At 26.8% G+C, this 20,789-nt stretch overlaps 1 long non-coding RNA gene across 2 annotated transcripts; it reads left to right on the top strand.

Moving 5' to 3' along the window:
• Positions 1–1,779: 1,779 nt before the first annotated feature.
• Positions 1,780–19,995, top strand: LOC136074876 (uncharacterized). 2 transcript variants are annotated; one of them, XR_010635523.1, is made up of 3 exons: positions 1,780–1,912; positions 13,921–13,987; positions 19,818–19,995. It is a non-coding gene; the product is annotated as an uncharacterized LOC136074876 (long non-coding RNA). The 2 variants fall into 2 exon arrangements; XR_010635524.1 differs by lacking the exon at positions 19,818–19,995 and adding an exon at positions 14,401–14,515.
• Positions 19,996–20,789: the final 794 nt, after the last annotated feature.

The raw sequence follows: 20,789 nt of genomic DNA, 5'->3' as shown, positions 1-20,789 counted from the left end.
TTTATATATATATATATATATATATATATATATATATATATATATATATATATATATGTATATATATATATTTATACATATATATATATATATATATATATATATATATATATATATATATATATATATATGTATGTATTATTATTATTTCTTTTATATATATATATATATATATATATATATATATATATATATATATATATATATATATATATAATTTATATGTATATATATATATGTATATATATATATATATATATATATATATATATATATATATATATATATATATATATATATATATATATATGTATATATATATATAATATATATATATATATATAAAAGAAATAGTAATAATAGTAATAATAACAATAAACAATGATATAAGTAAGCAATAATAAATGTAACTTTAAAATAGTTGTTAAATAAACTATGAATAATGTTATAATAAAAACTGTTAAATAAAGTCTTCAGAAAAGAAAATGTTAAATTATGTTTTAGTTTTTAGTTTTAGGAACTATTAGTTTCAAAAACTATTTTATATATTGTATTTTTTATTAAATTATAATTTGAAATTTGGCACTCTATCATGTCGGCTACAGTGACTACAGTGATGAGAGTTATATATGCAATATAACTTTTTTCATATCCACATGCTTAAAATCTGTGATGTTATTAATATAATTAGTAATTTTATCAAGCCTATCACAGTTCTATAGAACACTTTAGCTAAAATTTGCTAATTTTATTTGCAGCTTTAATGTTTCTTTATTATTTGAGACTTTAAATAGAAATTACTCACAAAGATTATAAAAGTTTTGATGAGTCATTTCTTTTTTTCTTAAATATCTAGTTTAAATATTGTTTAAATGCACAATACAGATTATTGTTTAGAATTTTACTCCTCATTATATGATGTATTTTATACACTATTATCATTTGCGAATTGTTTTGTGGAAAAAAAATTTTTATAAAAGGTCTTTAAAAGGTCTTTAATATTAAATTTATTTATATTTTAGTTTTTTAATTTAAATAAATTTAATAATTTATAACTTTAACTATATATTAATATTCAACTATTTAAAATATTATTTTAATAAGCTTGTGTTTTATAATTATATGTTAATTTTATATTTTTAGATTTTATATATTTGTTTATGTTAACTTTTAGTTTTAATAATATTCAAATGAAACTCTTCATCTTCTCAATTTGAACCATTTTGAAAATTTAATGTTATTTTCTGTATTCTTTAGCGCATACCTTATAAGCATTTAGCTCACAATGTTTTGTTAACAAAAAATATTTTAAATAAGTTAATATATTATATTCTTATAAAAGTATTGTTCTCTAACTCATCTCGCTAGTTACATCACACTCATTTTGCTGGATAACTGGTTGTTATTCAAAATACCATAATTTACTTAATTTTTGCGCAAACTTTATATTTGGCCTAAAGTATTAAATATATTTATAATATACTTTAAATATATTTTAAATATGAATTAAAATTCAGAAAAAATAAATAAAAAAATAAAAAAAGGTTTTCTAACTAGCTTATCAACTAAAAAGATTTTCATAAATTTAATTTATAAATTTATAAAAAAATTTATAATTTTCAGCAATAATTAAATAGTTTTACAGTTTTTACAAAGTTCTATATATTACACTTAGTTAACATTAATAAGTTTTAAAAAAAATTAAGGAGAAATCATTATAAGTTGATATCTTTATCATTTTCTCATATGTTAATAACGCTTTCCTTTAACTTTTGTTTAAAGGAAGTATAAGTCAAATGAATAGAAAAAACAGTATCAAGTATAATTATCTTATTTCAGAGATACGGACCACGATAAGAAATACAACTGATCATATTTATTTTGGCAATAAGGGGGATTGTCATAGCTGTCAGTACGTAAATTATATTTATTTTTAGGTTTTATTATACAAAGATTTTTGAATACACAAGAAGATGAATTTTCGATACATTTAAATTTAAAGCATAAAGTGTGATATACGTTTATTAAGCAACTATTTAAGGCTTTCATTTCTTTAAGTAGCGGCTTAGAGGGCATAAAAAGGTTTTCAAAATTTATTGCGTGAGTCGCACGTTTCTGATGATGATAAAGGGATAAGGTTTTTTTTTGTTACTGGTATTCTCAACAGTATTTGCATAGTTGATGTTTAATAATGCATAGTTGATGTAGCAATAGTATAGTTGTTGTTTGTTGAACTGTAAATCTTAAGTCTAAAAAGTAAAATTGATTTTTATTAGGTCCTCAAGAAGCAGGGTTGGAGGTGAGAGACATGTGCCCCTCCTCATCCCCTCCCCCCCCCCGCGTCGTTAGCCCTGGGTACCCAGTGCATATGATTGTGAGCCAGCAAAGAAAAGAATTTTGTTTTTAAAAATAAAAGAGAATTTGAGATAACTGGTGTAATAAAGTAACTGTTTTTTAAAAACAAGATAGGTTGAGATAGGTGATGATAAAGTAAATGTTTTTAAAATACTTTTGAAAGTTTGAATTGAACTTATAGTTTTTCTACTTTGAAGAAATGAGTTCCGTAAGTATGGTTCTCAATACCCAGTGGGCATGCGTTGTCCGGGAGACGTCCTTTGGATGTCCTTGAAATGTCCGACGGACGTACCCCAGATGACGCATGCCCACTGGGTATGTGATCAAAAATTCAGATTGTTTTAATAAATTTTTTGGTAATTATGCGATGAATGCTTTGTTTGATATAAATGATCTATAGAAAAATTCTTCAATAATATTTGGCAAAATTTAATTTCTAATCTAAATATGAATATAAGAATATTACAAACATTTAATTCATAAATATCTAGCACTACAAGTTCTCAAAGCAAAGACTAGCGTTTGTTAGTATATTTTAGTATATTTTTAAACTAGTGTTTATTAGTATATTAGTATTTATTATTTATTTTTTTACTAATTTTTATGTTTTTTTTGTTTTTTTATTTTGTAATAAAGTTTTTGACATTATAAATCTAAAAGATGTTATTAAACACAAGTATTTTATGAAATAATTTTTTAAGGTATGTACCACCTTAAGGTGGATTGTAAAGCTGTAAGCTTGATTGCACCTGTAAGCTGGATTGCTTGTTTTTATCTATTTATAGATTTGAATTAGTTGATGTATAATTTGCTTTTTGAAAAAAAATTTTCTCGACGGTATGTAAAAGTCGTGAATGCCTCAAGTGGGGAATGTCTCAAGCGAGGTTTTTGAAACGGGTGTAAATTTTTTCATAAGATACACATTGCTTACAATTAAATAGAAACCATACCGTTTAAAGTTAATATTTTTTACTCCATAATTTTTAAGCTTATAAATAAGAAAATCTACAATTAAAAAACTTTTGAGAGAATGAAAACCCCAAGAGTATATTAATTACTTTAAACCTATTTAAAATTTCCTTAACTAATTTAACTAATGCATGTTCTGTCGAGTGACCCATTCTAAATTCGTACTGATGAGGAACGTAGTGATTTATAAGATAGTTGCACCGTCTAATATGCATAATTTACGGTCATAATTTCCTAGGATATTATAACTGGAGTCCAGAGTTGTTTTGCAGTGCCATTCGTAAAAATATGTAGTAACATATTACTTTATATAGCATGGGGTTTTTGTACTTAAAATTTTATTTATATTAAGTTTATTGTTGTTAAAAACACTTATTGGTTGTGCGCAAAGTATATATTTATACCACCATATTTACACTGTGATCAAGCGTTTTTAAATATTTGGTTGTGTTAAGAGAAAGTTTAGCAGTGGTTTAAAAAGGTCAGTTCAAACTCCTCACTTAATTAATGCAATCAAGGTTTGAACTTCTTGGAAGTCAGTAAGGTCAATGATTAAAATGGTTAGAGAGCTCTCAGTGAGTGAGCACACCATCAGAAACGCGGTCAGAAAGGAACGCGTTAAGCATCTTATTGATTTATACAATCAAATTTTTGTTGGGCAAATATCAATATCTTTGTATTTAGTTGAAATACAGAGTAAAAGCGGGTAAAAGGAAATAGTTATAAGTTTGAATTTTTTTTTTTATGGGAAGAAAATATTTAATTCCTTTTAAGTTGTAGGGAATTTTGAGATGTATTTAGATATCAAATCATTTTTAAATAAATAGATATCAAATCATTTTTAAAAAATCAAAAATAGTTTTTTAAGAAATTTTATTTAATTAGAAAAAAAAAAAACTATTTCATTCTACCCTCATATTAGGGGAGAATGAAGTATGGAAAATGAAGGATAATTAAAAGAAACTTAAAAAATGCAACCAATAATAACAATTAAAAAAAACAACCAATTAGTAAAGAAAATATTTTCATCTATGTGATGATGTAGAGTATTTAAGAGATTCTAGAGGTTGAATTAAGTTGTCACTTGTGCTGCACTTTTTGGTGCAATAAAACTCGGTGCCTTATATATATTGCTTTAGAATGCATGTTTGACGAAGTCAAACCTTGTATTTTGAATTTTGCACAGATACCATTCACTATTTTTACTTGTTGAAGCTTCGCTCAAAACATTACGTCACTTTTTACATTTGACTTAGTTAACTGCTGCTAGAGTTGTTGTTGTTAGAGTCGCTGTTACAAGGTTACTGATTGATTTACCTGGTGCTCATCATCAAAGTCAAGCTTACGTTGTTTTCTAGCTTGCTTTGCTGCTTTTTTGCTGTCAACATATTTCAATCTTTTGAGTATTTCATATTTATTGAGACACTCTCCTTCGCATCTTGGCACGTCTACATTTTTCGTTTTTTTGTAACAACGTATTTGATGCGAAACATTTGATGCAAAACTGCGGCAAGCAACTGGGCCAAATGCAATCGTTTTTCAACTTTTTCTTTTAATTTCTTTTTGAATATCTGGAGTTATATCGAAAGTTAGTTGCAGGCAATTTGACTATTGATTTGACTTTTGAGTTAGTGTTGCACGACGTATGCTGATGCTAGCTGTTGTTGATGTAGATTCCGAAGGCAGTGGCTTAAATGGTGTAGCTAGTGGTGCTAATGATGGTGGCACTGGCATAGATTCTGGTGGTTGAGATGAAAAAAGCTCAGGTTGAGATGAAAGTGTTTTAAACGTATTAGCAGTTTCTAACTTAGATTGATCGATTTTCTTGATGTTGAGCGGAAATGAACCAGTATTTTTTAAATCTAGTGACTATTTGCGTGGGTGTAAAAACTTTAATCAGGGCTATTACTTTTTGTTTGCAGTTTACTATAGCATTCTTTTGACAAATTGTTGAACTTTGTCTCTAAACAAAACTTGTAAAGTAATTTGTACCTAAGTCTTTTGACATGGCAATAAACACCGAATAATTGGCGTATTTCATTCAACCTCATTGTTCACCGTTTCCGTTTTTTACTCATAACCTTTTACTGGAAATAGCAAATTTAATTTTGAAAAAAGATTCTTGACCGGCGTAAAAAGTTATACAAGGATACGTTTTAAGTTCAATGTCAGCAAATTTTCCGAGAGTTTTATGCCCACTGTTCAAAAAAATGAAAATTGGGCTATTCGTAGAAAAAATTATTTATTTTGTATTAAAATTTGATCTTATCTTATTCAGAAAAAGATTTTCCACAACATAATCAAAAAATACTTGCAAAATGTTTACAAATAAATAGGAGCAAAAAATAAACAGTTTATCAAATCGTTCTATCCTCTATTTAATTCTACCCGCTTTTACTCTATTTGTTTTAGATGATGTTTATTTAAAAGATCCCTTGATTGATATAGGGTTCCAATACTTTATGATATTTTGTTGCCAATATAGGCAATACGTTTGTTCCAGGTACTATTACCGTTAATAACCAAGAAGTTTTGTCACCATTTCTTTGTTTTATATAACTATTCAGTAACAGTTTCGGAAAAGGATTTTTTTTGCTTTATTGAAAAGACGGAATAAAGAAAACTTTGTTTTTTTTAGAATTAATAAAGAGTCTAACTCATTGTTCAATTGAAAAATGAGTTAGACTCTCTATTAATTCTCTCTTTTAACTAGACTCTCTAACTCATGTTCACTTCCGCAACGAAGGGTTGCGGTATATCTTTTCCTGAGATGAAAAAATAACTGTCGTCAGCAAACATTATTGTTGAAATATTGGACGCTCTTTAGAGATTATTAACAATTATAAGAAAAAGTAAAAACCTAAGAATAGAGCTTTAGAGCCCCAAACCTTTTGGTTTTGAAGCTACAACATAAAAAAAATTCATGTTAATAGCTTGACATCTTAAGATATCAAGCTATTAGGATAAATTTTTTTGTTAATTGATTTTTTGTAATGATTATTTGTATCTTAATTAAGATAAATGCGAATTTATTGCTCAATTGGTTTGGTTGTTATTAATCAATTATCTGGAGGGGCGGCTGATTATTTCAAGAACCAAATCTACAATTCAGTTAATTTTGTGTCATCTATTAATTCAAATTTTCACTTGCATAACTTTAATAAGTGTTGTAAATCTCAAATATTCAATATATCAAATAATATAGATAATGTCATCAAAATAGATCAAATAATAACAAGGTTTATACTATCTGGAAAATAAATTTTAATGAGCTAAACTATCTTTATCTCCCTATTGCTACTTCGTGTTATTCAGAATTGAAGCGAGTGGCTTGTAATCAATTTTATGATTCATTTTGATTCGTAGCTGAAAAATTTCGTCTTTTTTATGGCTCAGTTTAATTTGTAGCAAATTTGTTCTAGCAATAAACGAAAAGAGGTTTAAGAATGTTAAAGGTGATCCTAAAGGTTATTCAGTATTTTTTTTAAATACATCTTTATATATTATATTTGTTATTATTATTTTATACTTGCTTGATATTTTTATTGGAAAAACTTTTTTATCATATGCAAGTATGATAATTTGGGTAATTTATAAGAACTAAAAATTAGAATTGAATAAAACTGTAGAGGAAAGGCGCCTATGATGGCATAGCGCCTATGATGGCATACCGGTCATATTTCCATTAAAATTGGTTTTGGTAAAAAAATGATTAGACCTACATGACTATACTGACTTTACATTAGTTTTAGTGAAAAAAACGTCCCTTGTGCACAAGTATTGTTTTTATAATCAACAAAAATCGATTTTGGGATGTGCTGTTGTAGTTTTATTTCCTTCATATATTTAAGATTGTGATTTTTTTATTAACTGTGCAGAAATGAAATTTTCATGCATTTTATATTCAAGTTTTGTGCATTTAGTGGAATTGTTACTTTAATTTTATCTTTTGAACAAAGCAGACACAGCTTGTTTTAATGAAAATGATGACTTTTACCCATAATGGCATACTGACGAGTTGGGAGTGTTGAAATATTGACGAGTTGGGAAAACCTTTTTTTTTTAATAAAAAAAACTTATTTTTAAGTAAAGTTAAAAGAAAGCGATGCTCCAATACGTAAAGCGCAATATATCCTATGCGCATGCGCAAAATTTTACAATGCTGGTGTGTAGCATGAAATGGTAAATTAGGATGGTTTCGAGTAATTTCTGGATTTTCTGAGGGAAGACTCTAAGGTTAAATGAAATCATTAAGTTACCCTCGATCCTAACTAGCCCCATCCTCCCCTATGCCATCATAGGAGCAGTGGTTGCCTATGATGGCATACTTGTGCTTTTTTTTACAATAAGAATAACTTATAAAAAAAAAAACTGATGAAAACTCCCAGGGTAATTATTGTTCTAGATGCAACAAGGAATGTATCCATATCAAAACTTTTATTATTGGTCTTCAGGATACTGAATAATGAAGCTTCAAAGTTAAGTATGCCATCATAGGCGCCTTTCCCCTATATTATATTATAATATAGGGGAAAGCCCTTTTCCCCTATATTATATATATCATCTACAAAATTTTATTGCCTGTGCAATAAAATTTTGTAGATGACATTATATGTTAGTAGTTTATTTTAATGTTGTTTGTGTTTATGTAAACATTTTAGTAACTTATAAGTTACAAATAAATTATAACGTCTTTGCAAAATTTATTGAAAATATGAACTACAACGACATTTATTAAAAATATAAGTTATAACACCATTAGAACATTTATTAACAATATAAGTTATAACACCATTAGAACATTTATTAAAAATATAAGTTATAACACCATTAGAACATTTATTAAAAATATAAGTTATAACACCATTAGAACATTTTAAACTATTTATTAATTTTACTTTTACCTTGTATCAAAATTTATAGTAAGTGATTAATGAAATAATAATAAAGTTTTGTTGAAAATATGAATTATTTTTGTTTTATATCAATTAGAGGTAATCCTGCAGTTAATTGGGCTAAATTAATTTAACTTTTTATTTTTACAAAACGTTGGAGAGTGTAAATAGCATTTTAATAATAAAAAAACAAACAATTATGATTCATAATAATAATAATGATAATTTATATATTAATAATTGTTATTATTATTGACAAAGATAAAGTTTACATTAATAATACTAATATTTGCAATAAATGTTTTAAGATGCTTTTAAATTCTCTACGAACGAGAGCACTAAAATGAATTTCATTTATGCCACTTAACTGCAGGATTACCCAATAAAATTTCGATTAATGTCTATCGTATATTAATAAAATCGCTTGATTTTATTAACGCCGATTTTATTAACGCCGCGTTTCCGTCGCTGATTCAAAGCAGTGCGCTAGCTAGAATGTTATTTTTATTTAAAACTTTCTTTTCTATTTATTGTTTACAAATGTCAAAACCAATAAATTATTTAAACTCATCACATTAAATAAGGTAAAGTATTAATATTGTTAATAAAAAAGTCTAAAAGTTTAAAAATATATTAGCAATATTTTAACGGAAGGATTAACTTTATCAATAAAGTTTCCAATTTTCAAATGAAGATATAAAGAATTTTTTAATAACTTTACAAACCATTAAAATTCCACAAAAAGTTATCAACTTGGAAATTGAATTGTATAATAATAATTATCCATAAAATATAATATGCATTACTATTTGAAAATTGGGATTTGATTAGTGGCATTAATTTAAGTGGTCTACCTTTTAACAAATATTACATCTTTTTTTTTTTTCCTTTTTTTTTTTTTACATACGACGTAATGTTGAATTTATGGTGGTTGATGGCCTATTTCAATGATTATTGATTGTTGAATGAATTTTGATGGTTGACCAACATGACCACATGACCCAGTGTCTCTGAATTCCTTGTATTACCCCTGTCCCCCTCTTACCCCTTCTTTTTTTTTATACCAAATTTAAACCAAAGGCTTTAATTCAAAAAAAAAATTTTTTGAAATAAAACCTTTGGTTTCAATTCAAAAAAATATTTTTTTAATATTTTTTGAATTGAAACCAAAGGCTTTATCACACAAGTCTCACCTCTCACTCTTCAAAAAATTCAGCCAGTTAAGTGAAATTAACTGGCTGAATTTTTTAAATTTCAAATTAAGTAAATTTCAACTCTACTTCCCTCAGGTGAAACTCATGTGATAAAGCCTTTGGTTTGGCAATAATAAATAATCCCAATAAAGCTTTGATTAAATAAAAGGCACTTAAAGATATGATGTGGTCTTTCCAATTAGTATAACAAGAACACTGAATTTCTGCAATTGTTTTTTGAAGAAACTAAAGATTAGAGCAAAGAAACAAAACGGCAGGTGTTTTATAACACTTTAAAGTTGTATCATCGAACATCGTGTTAAGCTTAGTACTCAGATGGTCTAGCAAAGGAACAGTGATAACCAACTTAAAATAATTTGAAATGCAATTTTTAGGCTTGTTCAAAGCATATTTGAAGATGTTTGTTAATAATATTTTTAAGAATAGAGACAAAATCTTTTAATGCTTGAATAAGATTTGAATAAGATTTAAACTATATAAAAAATCATTATTACTTGCTTCCACATGCGTGTAATAAAAAGTTATGTTAAAAACATGTTATACACAGTGCAACAATAAAATCAAAACTAGTGATTATCTTCAGTAGAAGAAGCATTAGCAGAGGTCACACGATTAAATGTTCCATTGATATTTAAAGCCATTCTTTGACAAAAAACTAATTCTATAGACAAAAAACCACAGGAATAAAAAACTTTTGTAAAGTATCGATGCCATGAATTTACAATTCATAACATCCAAAGAAAAATTAGTAATAGCTTTTATTAAAACTGTAAATAAACAAGCTTTACCTTTATATCTATATTGAAATTTTTAGTAGTAAAAAAACGTAATGATTGCTTAAAGAACGGCAGAAAAACCATATAAAATTATTTCACTAGAAAAAAAGAATAGAGTTATAGAGCAAGAAAGTGGTTGACAGAAGAATTAAAAAGTTGAAGGTCGAATCCAGAAAACATGAAGATGGGAGAGAGTTCCGAAGGACTGAAGTGCCAAGAAAAAGACAAATAAATGTTTTTGGAGCATGCAGGGACAGATACAGCAAAAGAATGAGACTTTGATGAATGACAAGTCAAGCGAGATTGAGTTTTAGTTGATGGAACTAGATATGAAAGCTCCTCTGAGCAGCGGCCATGATAGTATTTGTAGAAAAGAGAAAGAGATGCAACTTTATGACGATGGGAAATAAGCTCAAGCTTAGCAAATAGAGGGGGTTCAACTATGTTTCCAATGTTTTTTTGGACCTTGTCTAGAAGAAGAGCATCATTAGAAGAACCAGCCCAAATATGACAACAGTATTCCATACAGGGACAAATAAGAGATTTGTAGAGGTAGAGAATGGAATCAGGAGAAAGAAAATGGCGAGCACGATAAAGAGAAGCAACCTTAGTAGATACTAATTTAGTCGATTGTATATATGGTTTCCATGAAAGGTCAGTAGTAAATGATAATCCAAGAAGACGTCATAAAGAGGACTCAATGAGCGTAACTCAGCTAGATAATTTATCTACAGAACAAAAGAAATATTGAATCGAATAATGAAGTACAATATTCCAGAGGAATTTAATTGTTCAAAACAAGAGATGAAGATCACCTTCAAAATGTGCGTTTAGTGTCACGGAAGAACCAAAAAATTCTTTAAAAATCAGTAACCAAAGAAAAGTTGAATAAAGAGTTGAATAGATTGAATAAAAGCCATTATTTCATTAGGTTATTATAAGTAAACTTCAAAATAAAAAAAATCTTTACAATTTTTTTTAATTTTTTAACTGTTGCCAATGTGTATACTAATGGGTTAAGAGTACAGTGTATGCGTGGAAGAAGGAGTAATGAGTGTCCATTGTATGTATATATATATATATATATATATATATATATATGTATATATGTGTATATATATATATGTGTATATTTAAATATATATATTCATATATATATATATATATACATATATATTTATATAAACATGTACATATATATACATATATTTACACATATGTACATATACATTTATATACATTTATATATATATATATATATGTATATATATATGTATATATTATATATATATATATATATATATATATATGTATATATGTGTATATATATATATGTGTATATTTAAATATATATATTCATATATATATATATATATACATATATATTTATATAAACATGTACATATATATACATATATTTACACATATGTACATATACATTTATATACATTTATATATATATATATATATATGTATATATATATGTTATATATATATATATATATATATATATATATATATATATATATATATATATATATATATATATATATGTATATATATGTATATATGTATATATATATGTATATATATATATGTATATATGTATATATGTATATATATATATATGTATATATATATATATATATATATATATATATATATATATATATATATATATATATATATATATAATAAAGACTCATCAGAAACTCTGATCAGCATTTCTGATGAGTTTATTGATGAAACACAGCGTTAAAGGAAACATTTTTGTTAAAGGATTTTCTACTATATATATTTTGTTATTGTAATTATTGTCAAACGGCAAAATATATATAGAAAAAACTAAAAAAACATTAACTTATTAAAAAGTGACTAGGACTTTCTAAACATTTTCTAGACTTATTCATCCTACCCGAATAAGCTGTACATCAAAAACACTAATTGATAATATGTTCTCTTATCTCAAATCAAATGATTTTAGAGCAAACAACCATACTTCCTCAATAAGTGATCACCTTTCCCAATTCTTAATAGCTAATAATATTTTAAAAACACCACCTAATACAAAGCCATTTACTCAGGAATGAAACTGGAAATTATTTGATAAGGATTCATTTAGAAAAGATTTTAATATTATTAAGTTTCAAAATATAAATTCAAATGGCTGCACTCTCATGCTTAAAAATACATTTGATAATATAAATATACTACTAGATAAACACGCACCTTTTCGAAAAGTTACTAAAAAAGATACTAAATTTAAGGTTAAACCATGGATATTAGATAATCTCAAAAAGTCTTGAGTATAAAAACTTCCGTAACATATTCCAATCTAAACTTAAAGAATCTAAAAAAAAATTATTACAATAGATACTTCAATGATAATATCAAAAATATAAAAGCAAACTGGAAAGGCATCAAAAATATATTCAATATTAAACTCAGCTCTACCACACATACACTATGGTAGTACATTATAGTGTAACTAATTTAAGTTGTTGCCTGGGGCCGTATTCTCATCTCTCCGATAAACTTAACGGAGCGTTAGTCAAAAACTTATTATTAACTACATTAATAAAAAAATTCTTTAAAAATATAATTTTTTAAACATAAATGTTTTATTTTGGTATTAGATTTAAACGAATTTATAGAAATTTTCGTCGTTTCTTTACTTAGAAATATTGTAATGAAATTTTAGACAAAAGCTCCGTTAAGCTTAACGGAGAGATGTGAATACAGCTGCCGAGCAATAAAGACACTGGTAAAACAATTATAAAAATAACAAATAAAGAAGTGTTAGCTTGTATAAATGTTGTATAACCGAGAAGTTTTATCGTGCATTAGAAAGATGTAAAAAAGCTAACGCTATTGTTTTCGACATTCATTGTGTTCTAATAAGTGTTCATTGTGTTCTAATAAGTGTTCATTGTGTTCTAATAAGTGTTCATTGTGTTCTAATAAGTGTTCATAGTGTTCTAATAAGTGTTCATAGTGTTCTAATAAGTGTTCATTGTGTTCTAATAAGTGTTCATTGTGTTCTAATAAGTGTTCATTGTGTTCTAATAAGTGTTCATTGTATTCTAATAAGTGTTCATTGTGTTCTAATAAGTGTTCATTGTGTTCTAATAAGTGTTCATTGTGTTCTAATAAGTGTTCATTGTGTTTCCTATAAAAAAAAAAGTATACGTATATCTTAATTAGAGGTGTGTTGAATATACCTTCAATAACTGCATTTATGATACAATAGCATCACCAGCTAACAGTTCCGCTTTTATTATTCCATTTGTCTTTTATTCGATCCGAATAATCTTTTATTCTACCGTAATTGTATTTAACATAATATATACGATTGACCATAACTTTTATTTGATTTAATTATTCTTTTATTCGACCATAACTGTAACTATAATGAAATTTACAAAAATATTAATATAATTCAACAACTTAATAACTTATCCAATTTTACAATAAAAAAGCTTATTCAACTTACCATAATTTTAGAACGTTGAAAAGCTTTTCATTTTTCATTTTTCATTTTTTCATAGCTATAAAAATTTTAATTTTTCAAGAAAATCTAAAAATTGAAATATAAGTGTGAGAAAATGTGAAAAAAATATCTATAAAATATAAATAATTATAAAAATCATGCTGATTTCAAATGTTCATCACATTTCCTTAAAATAAAATGTATATGTATTTTATAATTAGAGCCGTGTCGAATATACCTGACTTCTATAACTGCATTTATGTAGTAATGGGCTAATAGGAAATAGAGGTTAGTAGAAAATTTCAACCAAAATATTTTATTTGTCTTTATGTTTTATTCAACCAAATATGTATCTATAAATGAAATATATAAAAATATTTGTGTAAGTCGATAACTTAATAATATATATTTTACTTTAAAATGTACCATTATAAACATCTTGTCGTCAAAACATAATCTTGTCATTAAAACATAAATTACTTGAAAATACTGTTGTGTTGCTAGAAATAACTTCTCATTGGTTTTTTTTAAAAAAAACCAATGAGAAGTTATTAAAGGTAAAATCTTGAACCTACAGAGCATTCAACATATGTTTTTGATAAGCATTATTAAACAAAAGAATTCATTTTATTAATATTTTTTTATATCATAATTAAAGGCTGAGTACTCTATATATTTTTCTTTTTTTATTTCCACATCAGGTTGAATTTCAAAATATCATAGACTGTCCCAGCATTTATCTTACAAATTGCGAGGTCTAATAAAGAATGAGAATTGGACAAACTGACATTATGTTGATACTGTATATATGTGTGTTAATATATATATATATATATATATATATATATATATATATATATATATATATATATATATATATATATATATATATATATATATATATATATATATATATATATATATATATATATATATATACACTACCATTCATAATTATTCGAATGGCATTATTTTTGTAAAAATGTTATTTTTTATTAAATTATTTTTTATTTTTATTTTTGCACTGTTACATAATTTAAAAGTATTTTGGTTAAAATGCTTTGATAAAAACCATAAGAATAATAAAAATGCTAAAGTTGGCAAAACTACATAAAAAATGGACCATCAATGACTATAAACGCAGACCGACGTGTCAAAGTTTTGAATCTTTGGTTTCAAGATAAAATTGTTTGTCTGGAATAAAAAATTGTTGAATTTATGATAAAATAATGTGTATTGTTGACTGTAAAACACGGTGGATGTAGTTTAAGGTATGGGGCTGTTTTGGTTGAAATGCCGCAGAAGACTTTGTGAAAATAGAGGGAGTAATGACAAAAGTAGTTTACTTGTACATTTAAAAAATTATGCTACACCTTCGGAAAGATAACGGTGGTGTAGTGGTAGAGCGCTCACCTCATAAGCAAGAATTTCCGAATTCGATCCCCACCACGTCCCTTGTGGTACCGCGCTCAACTTGTTTCTCCGCGCAGCGGCCTTGTTCGTCGAGGTTCGTGTTTCGGAGTTACAGAGTTGAAAGAGGGTTGTAACCACAAATAGCAGTCTCCTAAACTGTAGTGGCCCTCTCGGCCTTGGGGAGGTGAATAATTAAAAAAAAAAAAAAGATGGGTAATGAGAAGCTATACATTCATTTTTTCAAAAGAAAATGACTTGAAGCTTAAATTTAAAACAAAATTTTTCAAAAACTTGTTTAAGTTATTTGACTAGTTTCGAAAACGATAAAATATTAAATAAAATGACTTAGCCTCCCCAATCACTAGATCTCTCTCCTATAGGATTTTTATGGGAGGAATTAAAAGTAATGTCTTTTACCTTGTAAAAGACATTACAAAATTAATTCCGCAATGGTGGAAAAAATTTAGAAGATATTAACATTAAGAGTAAGTTGATACGTTGTCCCAAGTTATTGGCACTTTGACTCAATTATTGGCGCGCACGACTCAATTATTGGCATCATTTTTAATCCAGATCTAGAGAACCTAATGATCAATTTTTTTTTAGTTTTTAAATTTTGTTTTATGTTTGTAAAATAACTACAAGTATATTATATATTATAATTATAGTATATTAAATACATATATATATAATAAATGTTGTAATTTATCAACAAAAACCACGAAATTGAAGAGAATCTAAAAAAATAAAATTATATTTCTATTTAACTGCACTCTTGACACACAAAAAGAAAGTTCTGTCTTTTAATAAGTTTTTTTATATTTGTCAGATTTTTGTGGTCCTCAGATATACAGCTTAAGTGCACAGCATGATTACATGAATCACAGTTCAGTCACAACTTTGATCTTATTTCCTCTTCATAAATCGCCTTGCACACATAACAAATTCAATTTTCATCTTCTATGGATCCATTGACTTTATTTGTTAGCGTTTCTCAATGCTCTTGTGTAGATAGAGAAACGTTTCTTTCGTTTAATTACAGGTTTATTAATTTTACAGGTTCATTAATTTTGTTCTCAGAGTTCACCATTGGCTGATTGTTGAGAAATCCTGGACTAATAAAAAAATCTATGACTGGTGAAGTTGCTGGGGAAAAAAAATCACTTAATGGTTAGCTTGAAACATCCATTTATCTTTAATACTTTATTTAAATGAAACTAAAATAGCAAAGAAATTTAATAGTATAAGAATATCTACCTGAGCTATAAAAATTTTTTGCTGGTAGTCTTACTTCTGCAACCATGTCTCTCCATATTTCATATAACCTGCACTAGTGTTGTGAACAGTTTGTAGCGTCTTTGTTCCAAATTTTAAATTGCTTTAGTTCAGCTTCTGACAAGTTTTTCTCTAGCCCTTTTAATGCCAGTTTTTTACCCACATCATATGTGAAAACAGGCTGTGGAGCTTTTTGATAAGTTGAAAGTAGCATGTTCAAATTATCTGGGTTAAATGGGTATAAACCACAGCACTCGGCTGCAGGAGAAATGGCTCCTCCTCCACCACATTTTTCGGCTGCAGGAGAAATGGCTCCTCCTATGGTAATTTTAAAAATCTAAAAGTCTTCAGCAATGTGTTCCCCTTGAAATGATAGTCCAGAGAAGCTCTTGTGGGTGGATGAAGGGGGAAACTTTCCTGTATTATTTGAAAGAGTTTAAAAGGTATTTGGTTGGTAAAGGCTAGCTTAATATAAAAGACAATAATCAAAAAATTGTTCTTTTTGTTGATGGTCATTCCAGTCACCTGAGCTATGGTGCATCTAAGTATTGTGAAGAGGCAAAATCGTACTATACTGCTTGTACCCAAATGCTACAAACGTGCAGCAACCTGCTGATATTGGCGTTATGAACTCACTTCAAGGTTACTGGGCACGTGAAATGCAGATTTACAGAATGAGCCACACCGGAGCTGCCATTACAAGTGAAAAATTTTCTGCCATGGCAATGAAAGCTATTATTCAAATAACTGTTCCAGTCATGAAAAAAGCAAGAAATAGTTTTTGTACTTTAGACTGAAAAAGAAATTATAGAACTCAATGTAACTCACAGACTTACTGTTAATAATGACTTAAATATAATTAATACTAATATTAAAAATAAATGGTGCAACAAAAGTTAAAAAAATATTGTATTTTAAGAGTTATGAACATATCCATTTGAAATATTGTTGTGCCAATGTTTGAGTTGTTGTCAAAATTATTGGCACCCAAATTTAAAAAAAGAATAACACAAGAAGTTTTTATTGTAAAACAAAAATTAATTATCACTTTTAAACTCAATATAGATATAATTTTTTTTTATAGAAAATGAAAAGTGCCAGTAATTGAGTCATGCCAATAACTGTGACACTACCATATGCATGTTATAATATAACATATAACTTTTATGATATAACAATATAGGTTTCATGTATATATGTATACACACACACACACACACACACACACACACACACACACACACACACACACACACACACACACACACACACACACATATACATGAAACATATAAAAAAAATCCTAATGCAAACTAAATATAAATTATTTTATTACCTAATTTAAAATATAACAATTTTCAATAATACTTTAGTTTGTTCTAAGAACAGATAACAATGAAAAAAACATCTTGTTTTCATTTTCTTACATTGTCAATATATTTACCAGTAAAATATATTTCTATTTGCTCTATAAAAGAGTGAACTTTAAGGTTCACTAAAAGGCTGAAAGGTCTTTGAACCTTTATTAATAAAGGTCAAAAATTTCACTATTTTAAAACCTAATTAAAAAATCGAAAATTTTTTATTGAGTTTTAACTCAATATAATTTATGAGTTAATATTATATACACTTAAAGTTTTAATGAATATACTAATGATGTGGTTGAAGTAGACGCGAATGTAAATTAGAAAAAAAAAATGGTAAAAAGAAAAATGTTTAAAAAAGCGATGGAAATAAATAACATTTACCTAAAATATTGCGCTCAAAAATGTTTATTTGCACAAAATATTAAAAAACGCGGAAGACATATAATACGGTCCTACTCATTCTAAACGTATTACTGAACAAAAATACACACACACACATATATGTATATATATATATATATATATATATATATATATATATATATATATATATATATATATATATATATATATATATATATATATATATATCCTAATTTAAATTTTGTTCTTATTAATTTAGCGCTTGTCAAATAAAATGGATTTAATAATGTATTTTGGTTGGTTTGGTTGTGGTTACTTATTTTAGATGTTGAAATGCTGTTTTTATTAAGGCTTAATGAGTGTCAAAAGAAACAAGATTAACTAATTTATTCGACTCAAAAGTTTGTCAATACATAAAAAAGAAGACTGTATACTTGTATACAACTTTATTAAAGAACAAGATTTGGAGTTTCAAGGTGATAAGTTTGAGAGTCAATTTCGTTTATTTATTTTGATTATGATAAGAGTAGGATTCAAAGTAAACTAACCGGTGCAAAATTTATTAGAAAGAATTCAGCTTGGCTTAAAAATGATTTCAAAACCACATTAATGAAGGATAGCAAAAATAAACAACTCGGCAGACCTACATTATCATTTAAAGAATCATCGTTAAAAACAAATAAAAAAGAAAAGTTGCAACTTTGTCAGCTTCAAATTCTCATGAGTTATTTTTTGCTAAGCTTGTACTACTTGTAGCATGATTTTTCAATGATTTGTCAATGATTTTTGGTGATTGTGAATGCATGGGAGCAATATACCCATACAAATTTTTAAAATTCTCCAGACGCTCGTAAAATCTGCCAATTAATTAAGCTAGAATATAATTTTTTTTACAGGAAAACAAGTTTATCTAGCAATGTGTATCAGCACGTGTAAAAAAACTAGTTATTATATTAAACTTAAATAAGTTTTGCTTTCCACGAGTGAGGATCAAAGCGAGGATCTCATAATAGGTCGGGTGAATAAAAATGAGCAATTGCTTTTACTCAGTAATTGGTCAGCTTTATGCAAGTAAAAGCTTCAGCAGTTTCGGTCAAATTTTTTTCCACGTAAAGTTAAGCAATTTACTCAGTAATTGCTCAACTTTACATGAATAAAAACTTAAGAAAAATTCGTAAATTTTTTATTCTAAATTCTTATTATTTTAAAGCTGACAAATACTGAGTAAAAACCAATTGCTCTCTTTTATTCACCCGGCCTATTAAAACACGCGCAAAATAGTGTACATAGCACAAATAAAACTTATGCAACTAATAAAAATTAGTTTTTGCTAAGCAATTTTAGGTATCCATAGCAACTAGAAAACTTTTTTTAAAAGCGCGACCTCATGTTGCTACTTAAGTAAAATTTGGTGAACATAGCACTTGTAAAAATATCTGCAAATACCAAAACTAGATTTTTGCTATCCGAAATTTCTTATCCATAGCAACGAATTAGAAAAATAACACCTTCATAAGAAACGCAGACATCATATTATTACTCATCTTAATTTTAGTCAATATAGCCCTAATATTAAATTAGTTAATTATTTTTTCCAGTAAAAGTGAATTCTGGCCCACTGTCATGGTAATAAAGTTTGATTGGTTTATTTTAAGTCACGGCTGTAAATATTTTTAATTGATTTTGAAAGTTTTATTTAGAAAAACTTAAAAAAGAATTTCGTCTTCACATTATACGTTCAGCATTGTGGTTTCTCATTGATTCATCACCCACGGTGATCTGAGATCGAGTCCTTCACTTAGTATAATTTTTTGTAACGTTTTTAACTATTTTTTATTGAAAGTTTTTATTATTGTTGTATATTAAAAGTTACATTGATTTTTATTATTTACATACATCGACTGATATAGGTATAGACGCAGTGAGTGTAGGGGAGAGTGGGGAGAAGCAGGATACGTAAATTTTTTTTAAAGTAATTGCAATATCTTTTTTATTTGATGTGCAAACTGAACCGAACAAGTTTTTATGAATAAACCTTCTTTTTAGGCACCGATTCAATCCCCTTAAGTTTCCAGCCAATCATAACTAAGTATATAAATTTTTGCTTTTAGAGAAACCGTGCCATTGGGGTAAAGTGGGATAAATGTGAGTAAAGTGAGACAAATAAATTTAAAACAACATTTTAACACAAATTATTAAATAGAAACTGATAAAATCATAAAATCACCTAAATATATAATATAAAATATTAAAATCATAAAATCACATAAAAATGTTCAAGAGCTTTCACCAATCGAAATAATCAAATGGCGTCAGGAAGAAGCGGGGCATAAATATTTCTTTTTTCTGTCCCACTTTACCCCAATGTAAACACTTTTTTAAGGTACAGTTCAAAATTAGGGCTTCAAGCGCAGGCAGGGAAACAAAGCAATTTCTGCTAAATAGAGGGAAAGAAATTTAATTGTTTACATTAAATAACAGTATTTAGGCACCACTCTTAAATAGAAATTTCAGTATACACAATACACAAGTATGTACTCCACATACACAATGTGGCGCTCCACTACGCCTATCCCTATATCAGTTCATGTGTGTGCTTTTACTGTTTTAGGTAAGCCTCAACTTGCATTTTTGGATGGTAATCAAAGCTCAGAAGTTTTAACTTTAGGCAA

Source organism: Hydra vulgaris, chromosome 01 (genome assembly GCF_038396675.1).
Source record: "Hydra vulgaris chromosome 01, alternate assembly HydraT2T_AEP".
Lineage (NCBI taxonomy): Eukaryota > Metazoa > Cnidaria > Hydrozoa > Anthoathecata > Hydridae > Hydra > Hydra vulgaris.
This window is presented reverse-complemented; position numbering and strand designations above follow the sequence as displayed.